At 37.8% G+C, this 11,136-nt stretch overlaps 1 non-coding gene across 1 annotated transcript; it reads left to right on the top strand.

Moving 5' to 3' along the window:
• Window positions 1–7,510: 7,510 nt before the first annotated feature.
• LOC119535625 lies at window positions 7,511–7,617 on the top strand. The gene has a single exon (XR_005217239.1). It is a non-coding gene; the product is annotated as a U6 spliceosomal RNA (small nuclear RNA).
• The last annotated feature ends 3,519 nt before the right edge of the window (window positions 7,618–11,136 follow it).

Here is an 11,136-nt window from a genome sequence, read left to right on the forward strand (position 1 = left end):
GTTTGTTTGTTTTTGAAATTTTCATTGATGTAATACATTTATGAGGGAATACTGGGTAATATTTGTGGGAAAAAGGTGAAAATGGATTTAAAAATAATTTTCCTTTCAAAGATTTTAAATATGTCCATTTGGTTTCATAAAATGGAAAGCAAGTTGGAAATTATGACTTGGGTTCAATTTTATAAGTATAAACTTATCATAGAAAGTAAAATTTACCTAAACTAAACTGAGGTCATTTGTTCTACAAAATGGGCATAACATAATAAGACGGTTTGTCTGACAGGCCAATATTTATATTAACCAGCACTTTCATACATATCTAGTACAACAAAATCTATTGTACATAGTAAGACAGTAGAACATCCAAGAGTAATAGAAGATGTATAAAATGTGTTCTGCGGTAAATAGATTTACTGATTTAACCTGCTAATAACAGATAGTCCCACTTGCAAGAACCAAGGCTTTACTATTTCTATTCCAAAAGTCTTCCACAATGTCAGCACTTAGAACTTGCTCAATGTTTGTTGACTGTATCAATGAAATTAGTTCCATACTACAATTCTAAATTTAACAGAATAGCTCAAGATAGATGATAGCTGTATCAATCTAACTTTCAGATTATGTCCATATAACAAATGTGAGTGTTATTCTTTTAATATACATAATTACCTATGATTTATATAACTTACTTAAAAACCCACGAAACACTTCAATGGGTACGATAAACCTGGAGTTTCAGTATACTCTCCGTAAAAAATATGATCAATGCAACCAAAATTATTGAAGGAAAATGAAAGAATAAGATATTGATATCCCTCCTTATGGAATTTTATTTTTCCAACCCCCCCCCCCCCCCCGCATGCAGACATATCCTTTTTATCCCATCAATTTGGAATGTATAGTTTCTCTCTAACCATTTGTATTATTTTTAGTGGTTACTGGTTACTTGGTCATGCTTTTCATCAACCCATCTAATTTTAGCTAATGTTTTGGCTTCCAGATTCCCCAGAGCCATGCATGAAGTGTGGGCTGGAATGAGCTAGATTATTATTCTGGCACTGGGGTTTTGTGCTTGAACCCAGGTATCGTCGCATAGGACTTTACCCGATATGTCCTTACAGGCTATGTTCCATCTCTTCTGTTGCCACTATCCCATTCAGAGAGTCAGACCATGATGCATAGTCCAGCTGTTGGTGCCTATGGAAATTGACATGGGTTCACGGACTGTAACCATCCAGACAGCTCCTTGCTCAGCCTACTGACTGCTCTGACATTGTCCTTCATCCATTCATATGATATTCATACTTATTTGAACTGCTTTCACATGCCACCTGGGGTGGGGGGTGTCCTCTGACAGAAACATCAGTATACCAGGCATCTTCTGATGGGGCTCTTACACCCTCTATTATTGATGCTACTTTCTTGTTCGCTGGCATGGATGATGTAGGAGAGTTCAGATGCTCTATGTACATAAATGACCCCAATAATTTTATAACTCCTCAGATAATGGGCTAATATGGAGAAAATTCCATTGTTGTAAATAAGTATGCCATTTTTATGCTAGCCTATGCACAAGCACTTTGGGGCTGAACACAAGCATCTTTGACCTATCTACTTATTGGCAATGACATCTGCACAGTTACTGGCAAAGTAATTGTTATAGGCTCAGTTTGCATAAGAGTAAGATATACCACTAAAAGTTGTTTTTCTATAGGACTATATTGTTCTGTTCCTTTCTACATCTTGGGGCTAGAACATGAGTGGTACTCAATTCCCATTTTGGTTTTTGCCACAGGCCTTACTTGAACACTTTTGGATAACTGGAAATATCCAATTCAGAAGCTTGCCTTGATATTAAGCTACCTAGCGACTGGATCTGTTTAACAGCTATTTTTGCTTGTCAGAATGCTTGCTTGGTTTCAGTGTCTCAATGCCACTGAGCCCCCTTTTTTATAAATCTATATAACGGTTGAAATAGTTCAGCTAGGTGGGATATAAAGGGTCTTCAGTAATTTAACAACCTAAAAAGGCTTGCAGTTCCTTTATGGTGTGGGGAGTTGGATACATTTGTACTTCACCTGTGACCGCAGTTGGAATGACCTGCCTTACCCAACCAAACCACCCTGAGGAATTTTACAGACTGTCTAGGTCCCTGGACCCTTCACAGTCCATTTAAAGGGGCTGAAATCACTGGGTCATCATTCCTTAAGATGTGATACTATCAGAAGTAAGCATAATGTCATCAATCTAATGAAACACAGCAACACTTGGTAGATTTTCCCACCTTGCTAGATCAGCTGCCACCATTCCATGACAGATGGTGGGGCCATGTAGGGACACTTGTGGCAAAACCTGGAAAGTCCACTGCCACACTCCCCATGTAAAAGCAAACTGATCTTGGTTTTCTTCAGCTAGTGAGATACAGAAAAATGCATTACCTAAGTCTAATATATAGTGGAACTCTCCTAATGGGGCCGATAAGTTATCGAGAAGCATTGCAATTTGGCACTGTGGCATGAATGGGGTACAAACTTATTCAATTCTTGATAATTGACTATCACTCTCCAACTACCATCAGGTTTTTTCACCAGCCATACAGGACTATTAAATGGGCTTTGTGCTGGTCGTATGATCCCCACTCTGGCCAGTTCTTGTAGCGTCTCACTGCTTTCAGCATGTCTACCTGGGAGGCATTATAGTTTGGAATGAATGACACTCCTGGGTAGAGGCAGGGGCATTGGAGACCAATGAGCACAGCCTAGTACCACATCCATCCCTAATATATAGTCAGGAATGGGAGAAAGACATACAACATACCTTTGGGGAGTGAGGTGCCCAATTTGTAATATTAGGGTAATTTGCACTACTCACAGTTTTTCCCCCATGTCCATCTATCACCTTTAGGGGCCCATTAAATCTCCAGGGATTCCCTTAGATAAATGTGCACTGTGCTCCAATATCAATAAGGACTATAATGTGTAAACATTTTTATTTTCTGGAGACCAGTGGATAATTGGCTCTACATGAGGCCTCTACTCACCTGCTGTCACCCATATCTGCAGGTGACCATGGCCCCATCCCTAGTCTTCATGGATAGGAGTTATTCATCCTCTTATACTAGACTTACTGTCCTCAGAGGTTGCTGTGGGAGTGATAACCTATGGCACAGATTTAGATATAGGCAGAGGCTAGTATCTTTTCTCATTAGGCAGCTTTTGCCAGAGGCCTACTAATATAGCATTAGGTTTACCTATTTTTTCTATTGAGGTGACTGAAGTAATTAAATCAGCCCATAATTGTTTACAGGTTAGACAAGTACAGGCCGCCTCTGCCCCTTACCTTACAAGGTTTCTTTGGTTACTTTCCTTGCCCCTTCAGAATATATTCTTTCCATCTCACCCAAGTCTTCTATTGCTTGTGCCACTTTGTGAATGGCCTGGGCAACTAGTGGGCTTAGAATAACTACTAATTTCCCATCCCAGGCTGGAGGCATGTTTTGGAGGAGTTTATCCTTCATACCAGCCATGAACTGTTCATCAACAAGTCCACAAAAATATTCAGTATATGCTGCACACTTCTTTCCTAATTCTCTGATTATATTCTGTAATTCTTCCATAAATGACCATTTGCCTATTGTGATGGTATATCCCCTCATTAGGCCAGGCCAATTTTGCAGCTAAAGTGCACCATTCTAATAAATTTTGAATACCATCTGGTCTTTGTCTTGCCTGGTAAAGATGCTGATGAAGAGAGGGATGTGGAGCTATGCTAACCACTTTTGCTGTTTCCACTCCTGAAAGTACAAAAACATCTCCCCCTCTGTCCCATAATCTTAGTAACCAAGCAGCTATGCTCTCTTAGGTCTTCTGTTTAAACTTTTCTATTAATTATGTGGAGAATACTCCCTTATTACTGTCTGCTTCTGAGCAGAGATCTCTTCCCTAGAGTCATCAGAATCCCTGGTTGCTTTCATTTTTGTAGTTATTACCAGCTTTTCCTGTTCAGGTTCATCTTCAAATTCAGTTTCATTCTCTGATTCTCCTTTTTCTGCACTTTCCCAAGGATCCCATACCTTCAGATCCCAGCCTTCTCTCTGGATAACTGCTTGGAATTGCCACAGTGGCATCCTTTGTCCATTCGTTTTTGCAACTTTACATGCTTTTGCTTCTAATTGTCCCTCTTTTGCTTTTTTTGCTAATATATTAGCATTGTTGGAACATACTAACCTAATATCCTTTTGTAATCTTACTTCAGCTTCTGCTTTTAGTTGTACTTCAGTAGCATATCTAACTGCCCATAATGAAGGCCACATGGTGGCAGCAATCACCTCTTTTCCTTGTGATTTCCATTTGCCTCTCAGGTACCCCATCAGGACAGATAACACTCAGGCTGGTGTTTTGTTGGGCACCCGCATATTCACATACTGGGCCGAATTGTTCTAAAAAACACATACTGGAAGTTGGCCACCCAAAGATTTCCCCACCCAACCACAACATTATGTCCATGGATTCCTGTTTCTCTTGGCTTGTTTCATTTTCAGTCTCCTGGCTGGCTTGCCAATTGTCTCACTGTGAACCTACAGAACAGGTCCCAGTGAAGTTCAATGGATAGTTAAGATCGAAAAACAAAGCAGGCCACTCCACATAGCAAAATAGTAAAAGTTTACTAAGGGACTTACAGACTGGGAAGCTGGTCCTGGGTGGCTGCAGGACCACTGACACAGCACTCCCCAAGCCCAGCAGTTACATATGGCAAGAACAAAGAAGGCACAGGGCCAAGTCAAGATTTGCAATATCATAAATATGTTTCTTTGAAGTTACTGTTATGTAGCAGAAGTAGTTTAGTACAGATAGCTATGGTGCTTAGGAATATGCACTGGTGTTTTATGATGCACTTATGGCGGGGGTGGGAGGTGTTGTCTTATCTAGGAGTTTATGGCTTTTCAATTTATGGCCTCACAAGGCTGTACTATAACAATTGTGGGCCTTGTCTTCCATTAAAAATATTTTAAAAATTATTTTGAACTTGCTGGTATGAAGATTTATAATTAATATGATATATTAAAATATTTTCTCTGAAGTAAAAGTTAATTTTTCTTCTGATTTTAAAACAAATTGAAACATTTTCATTGGCCCCTAAATGTACTTTGGGCCTTAGACATTTTGTCTATTATGTCTAATGGATAAGGCTCTCCTTCACCTTCTTTTCCAGTTGCCAGCCTTCCATATCTCCTTTCCAAGCAAGAATGTATACCTTTCTAAACAGGAGAGAATAATAAAATACCCTGTAATAGAGATAGTTAAGGAAAAAAATCTTATTTCACTTGAGTAAAATATACTTGTTTTGAGTTCTGTGTGTTAATTTAAGGTATCATAAATTTTCAATTTGACCTTTATATATGACTAACAGAGATCTTTCTGCAAGTGGAAATATAGAAAAATTTGTGTACATATTAATAAACCACATTATCATACAAGCAAGATCTTACCACCAGGCTTCATATTTAATCATTTAATTTGGGAAATGTAATTTGATGTAATAAAAATGGATGAATGTAAATATATCAAAAATAGACCTAGGTTAAGAGGAAAAGAGAGTGCTGCTGAGATATAGCAATGGGTAAACATAAATATTCAGATCATTGTTCGTAGTAAAAAGCTATCATTTATCCTAAACTTCCACTTAGGATTCTTAAGAAACAAGGTCAACAAGTTCTTTTTTTTTTCTTTCTTAAATTAATGGTGTTCACATAATGGTTTTCACCTGATCCTCAACAAATCCTTTAAGCTTATTTCCTTAATAGCACTTTCAAATCATTCTGGCCAAGAATCCTTATTTAATAAAAATAACTCCAAAGCAGAGATATGATCTAAAATAAACCACTTAAATCATCATGGAATTCCAAAGAGCAGAAAGATTACACACACACACACACACACACACACACACACACACACGTACATATATTTTTGAAATATAGTATATAGACAAATAAAAATATCCATATAACAATGTACATATGATTGTATATATTCTCATATATATATATACATATATATTTGACATATAGTTTAATATAATTTAGGGTCACCAAATAGCGTTAAGATTAAGAACATATATGTATATGGCCTCATTATGTGTGAGTAATCTTCATTTTAAATATACATCTACATACACACACATATATTTATAGCTGGAATTTACATTGCTGATATATTTGAAATATTGTTTTTAGTGAAGCAATGTATTACAAGCTCTTTTCAAGTATTAATGGATAAGAGTAGTTTTCAAACCACCATAGTCATTTTGAATTTTGAAAAAAAAAATTATGGAAGATGAGAAATGTGCTAATTCATTAGAAATGAAGTCTCTCCTTTTATACTTTTTGTTGTTATTGGTAGAAAAGTAACTTTAAAGCTACTTGCATTGTTAATTGCTCATTGCTTTCTTGTCTGGGAGAGAATGAAATAAAATCAATGATGTGTTTTTGTAGTTTCTAAAACCTAATGTGAGGGAGTGAAATTACTTAGCATGAAAAGATCCTTTTTTCTATCAGGATACTTTTATTTTTAAACTTTGCTATGTGCTTATGAAAGGAAAATGTGGTTTATAGGAAATAAACAGTGGACTATTGGTGTCTGCATTCTTGCTCACATGAAAAGATTCAATATAGGAAGGTTAAATGGAATAAATCCACAAAACAAACAAACAGAAGGGTGTTTATAAATTATCATTCTACAAGAGAAAATAAAGACTGCTGAAATTTATGAATTCAAGTAGGTTAATTCAAATGAAATCTTTAGTTTAAAATAACTTTTACAAGAAGAAAAAAAGCTGATTATCCTTTATGTCTGATTACATATTGGGGTTTACTAAATAGAACTTACTAGAATAATACACCCTTAAGAAATGCCTATCTTGTAACAATTATAATAGTTAAAATAGAACTACAAAGCAGGTTTTGAACAGCAATGCTGTCCTTTCAGTCTTGAAGATTTTTAACTTAAGAAATAAACAGAAAGCCTCGCATGCACACACATACACAAATTTTATCTGATACTACACAAATGCTGTATTTTGATTGTTACAAAACGGCTTCACGTTCAACTTTGTTCATCTTTTTCTGCTCCCTTCTTTCTTTTTCCTCTAACAGCCATTAGATATGCGCAATTTGGAATGAAACACTTGCTTCTAAATCTGTTTAATTGGTAGCTTTAAAGCTCATGAATATTTTTAAACCAAATGTATATTTGAATGACCTAGTACATACTAGTCACTGAACCAGACTTGCACCAAAACTCAGAGTAAATGAATTTTAAGTTATTTATTTAGATGTGGGATGCCCAATCAAAACCAACAATTTCTTAAAAATGTAATTTAGTCATCTGCACATTCACATATTGGAATGAACAATATTTCAATTCAAAATAAAATTGTTTTTATACAACCTTAATCCTACCTAAAGTATACATAGACTTTGAACCCCAAACTAAAAACCAAACCAATCCATGTGCTCGCTTCGGCAGCACATATACTAAAATTGGAACGATACAGAGAAGATTAGCATGGCCCCTGCGCAAGGATGACACGCAAATTCGTGAAGCGTTCCATATTTTTATGGCGGCATAGAGAAGAGTGGAAGCTAAGTAGTCCCCCTGGAACAACTACAAAAAACCAGAAACAACTAGTAAATAATCCAGAATAACTGCAAGGGGATAAACGAGACCATCCACTCATCATACACCAACCTGAATTGGGAGGAATGCCCAAGAACACAGCATAAAATCTGTAAGTAAAACCTGCGGAACCAAGTCGTGGGACCCCCTCCCCCATAGCCCGAGCTGCAAAGCCTCGTGGTGCCAGAGAGAAGCTCTCTCCCAGCAAGCGAATACAGCTCAGCTGAGCTCCAACTGGGGTTTTAAGTAGCGAGTGTGAACTGCTCACTACAGGTGTGCATCCCCCAAAAAACAGACAGAGGCTTTGGGTGACAACTGACCTGGGAGAGCCGGAGGGTCACCTTGGACTGGGTCTGAAGGGGACTATCTGTTTCTTTTTTGGCTCAGTGGAGAAAGCCCCAGTCATTTTCAGTTTCCAGGGCTGTGAAGCAGACAAGGGTGGAGACAGCGCAGGCAGAGAGCGAGACCATTGAGGTGCTGATGACCTCCACCTGGGGGCTTGTCTTCTCTAGGAGGAAAGGGGTGGGGCCCTTTCCATTCAGAACCAGACCCCAGAGCCTTGGGGAACATGGCCACACCTCCTCACACCAGTCAAAAATTATAGGCTAACAGGCATCACCTGCTGGGCAGAAAAGCACAGTGACCCAAGGCATCAAAGGGTGGAGCAATTTTCTAAGACACACCCGCAGGGAAACCAGATACTGAATATTTCTTCCCTCTGGGACCTGAGCCTGTTCTGGTCTGGGAAAACCTGATTTGGATAACCAAGGAAACCATGCCTAGACAACAGAAAATTACAACCTACACTAAGAAAAACAAAGTTATGGCCCAGTCAAAGGAACAAACGTACACTTCAACTGAGATACAGGAATTTAAACAACTAATGCTAAATCAAATCAAATCAAAAAGTTTAGAGAAGATATTGCAAAAGAGATAGAGGCTGTAAAGGAAGCACTGGGCATGTATACAGCAGAAATCAAAAGTTCAAAAAAACAACTAGTAGAATCTATGGAAATGAAAGGCACAACACAAAAGATGAAAGACACAATGGAAACATACAACAGCAGACCTCAAGAGGCAGAAGAAAACACTCAGGAACTGGAGAACAAAACACCTGAAAGCCTAGATGCAAAGGAGCAGATGGAGAAAAGAATGAAAAAATATGAGCAACGTCTCCGGAAACTCAAGGATGAAACAAAGTACAATAATGTACATATCACCAGAAGGAGAAGAGAAGGAAAAGGGGGCAGAGGCAATAATAGAGGAAGTAATTAATGAAAATTTTCCATCTCTTATGAAAGACATGAAATTACAGATCCAAGAAGCGCAGCGTACTCCAAACAGAAGAGATATGAATAGACCTACGCCAAGACACTTAATAATCAGATTATCAAATGTCAAAGACAAAGAGAGAATCCTGAAAGCAGCCAAGAGAAAAGCGATCCATTACATACAAAGGAAGCTTAATAAGACTATGTGCGCATCTCTCAGCAGAAACCATGGAGGCAAGAAGGAAGTGGTGTGATATATTTAAGATACTGAAAGAGAAAAACCGCCAACCAAGAATCCTGTATCCAGCAAAGCTGTCCTTCGAATATGAGGGAGAGCTCAAAATATTTTCTGACAGACAATGAGAGACTTTGTGAACAAGACACCTGTCCTATACGAAATACTAAAGGGAGCACTACATGGTGATAGAAGACAGGAGTGCGTGGTTTGGAACACAATTTGGGGAGATGGTAGCACAACAATGTTTGGCCCATGAAAGCTCCCAACAGATTCTCCACACGCTCTGCCTTCCACAGCAGCCTTGAAGGCCACACATTGAAGACGACAGCCACACAAGACGGAAGAACTGGAGTTCCCAGGACTTAGGTGGGACAGGGTATCCCCCCACCTCCACCCCAGCACTGAATAGTCTGAATGTAATGCAGGGTAACAATAAACCTTTATTGTTAAAAAAAAAAAAAAAAAAAAAAAAGCCAAACCAATCCAAACAAGCAAGCAAACAAAACAAGACTGGTGTTAAAGGTTATGCAGAGATACAAACTGTTGCCAAGCATGCTGACCCTTCTGAAATGACAAAACTAGGAATAGAAATAAGAAGAAAATAAATGGTCCAACTACAGGAGCAAGAAAGGTAGTGATGCAGATTATAATTGTACCCATCTATAAGAATTTATGGATGAAAAAAGGGTAGGCACAGCGGTAACATTAAGGCGTGCTGTGGCCTGGTGTTTTAGATTGGGATGATTTAGAAAGTCTTAAATCAAAGTCAACAACCAACAGTTGGTAGTGAAATCAATTAGTGGAAAATGTTAGGGGATGTATTTTAGAACTACAAATACAATCCTAAATTTTAGTGTTTTGAAAAGAATCAAAAAACCTCATGTTGCGTACTTTCTATAAATTGTAATTATTATATTAGCAAAATGATAGTGATCAGCACTTCTTACATCTATCACTTTCCTTTCACCTTGAATATTTATTTCTGAGCTTCAAACAAAAATCCTAACAATCAGGACTGAGCACTCTATGTCCAAACTTATTAATTTTGTGGAGACATTGATTGGAAGAGAATTGTTTGGTTCCTTTGAACTTTAATTGCTTTTGTTTTTCTTTTCTAAAACAGAATCTTTAATAAACTGCAACAGCTTGTTTTGGGAGCTAATCTTAGGATATTTCCTTTCTTGTATATTCATTTAATTTGTGAATGAACAAAAACTCAATTTATTGTCTAGATGTACCTCTGTGGTAGATCCTCTTGAATTTATATTACTTAAAATTAGAAGAGTGGAGTAGGGTGTGGGGATGGGAACAGAGGAGAGAGAACAGAGGCTGGTGGAGGGTTGGTGAATTTGGGGGAAGGGATTATTTACTCTTCCCCCACATGCTTACAGGTACACACTGTTGGAAGGTTGAGATGTTTGAGTTGAAACTTTCACCTGAATATAAGAATAGTTTTAGAGAATTTTTTCAAAATGTAGATACCCATGAGAGGCCATTAGTCCAAACAGACCTCAGTTGTAAACACTTGAATGTTCACTGGTGGGCTAGAGCTCTCCTTTCTCTTGACTTAATCAGCATTTGGAGCACAAGGAAAAGCACAAGAGCAAGCAAGAATGGGGCACCACAGTGCCGGGGAATCACCAAAAACTAACGAAAGAGGGGGGACAGAAGATACAGCTCATCATCTTAAAGTGTTGATTCTACCCAAACATTTGGAAGGAAACGTTCAGATAATTTAAATAAGTAATTCGAAATACTTATATGTTAAAGCCAAATGAATATAGTATGTAGAAGAACTCATACAGTGCATGGCATTTTAAAGTTAAAACAAGAGATCTCAAAAAACTTTGAAGCTGTATTTTAATTAAACCCCAGCCTTCCTGATGTGTAAATTCTGTTTGTACCATTTTGAATGAAAAGTTTTAAAATACTACTTTATAATTTTGCCTAG

This window comes from Choloepus didactylus, chromosome 5, assembly GCF_015220235.1.
Source record: "Choloepus didactylus isolate mChoDid1 chromosome 5, mChoDid1.pri, whole genome shotgun sequence".
Taxonomy (NCBI): domain Eukaryota; kingdom Metazoa; phylum Chordata; class Mammalia; order Pilosa; family Megalonychidae; genus Choloepus; species Choloepus didactylus.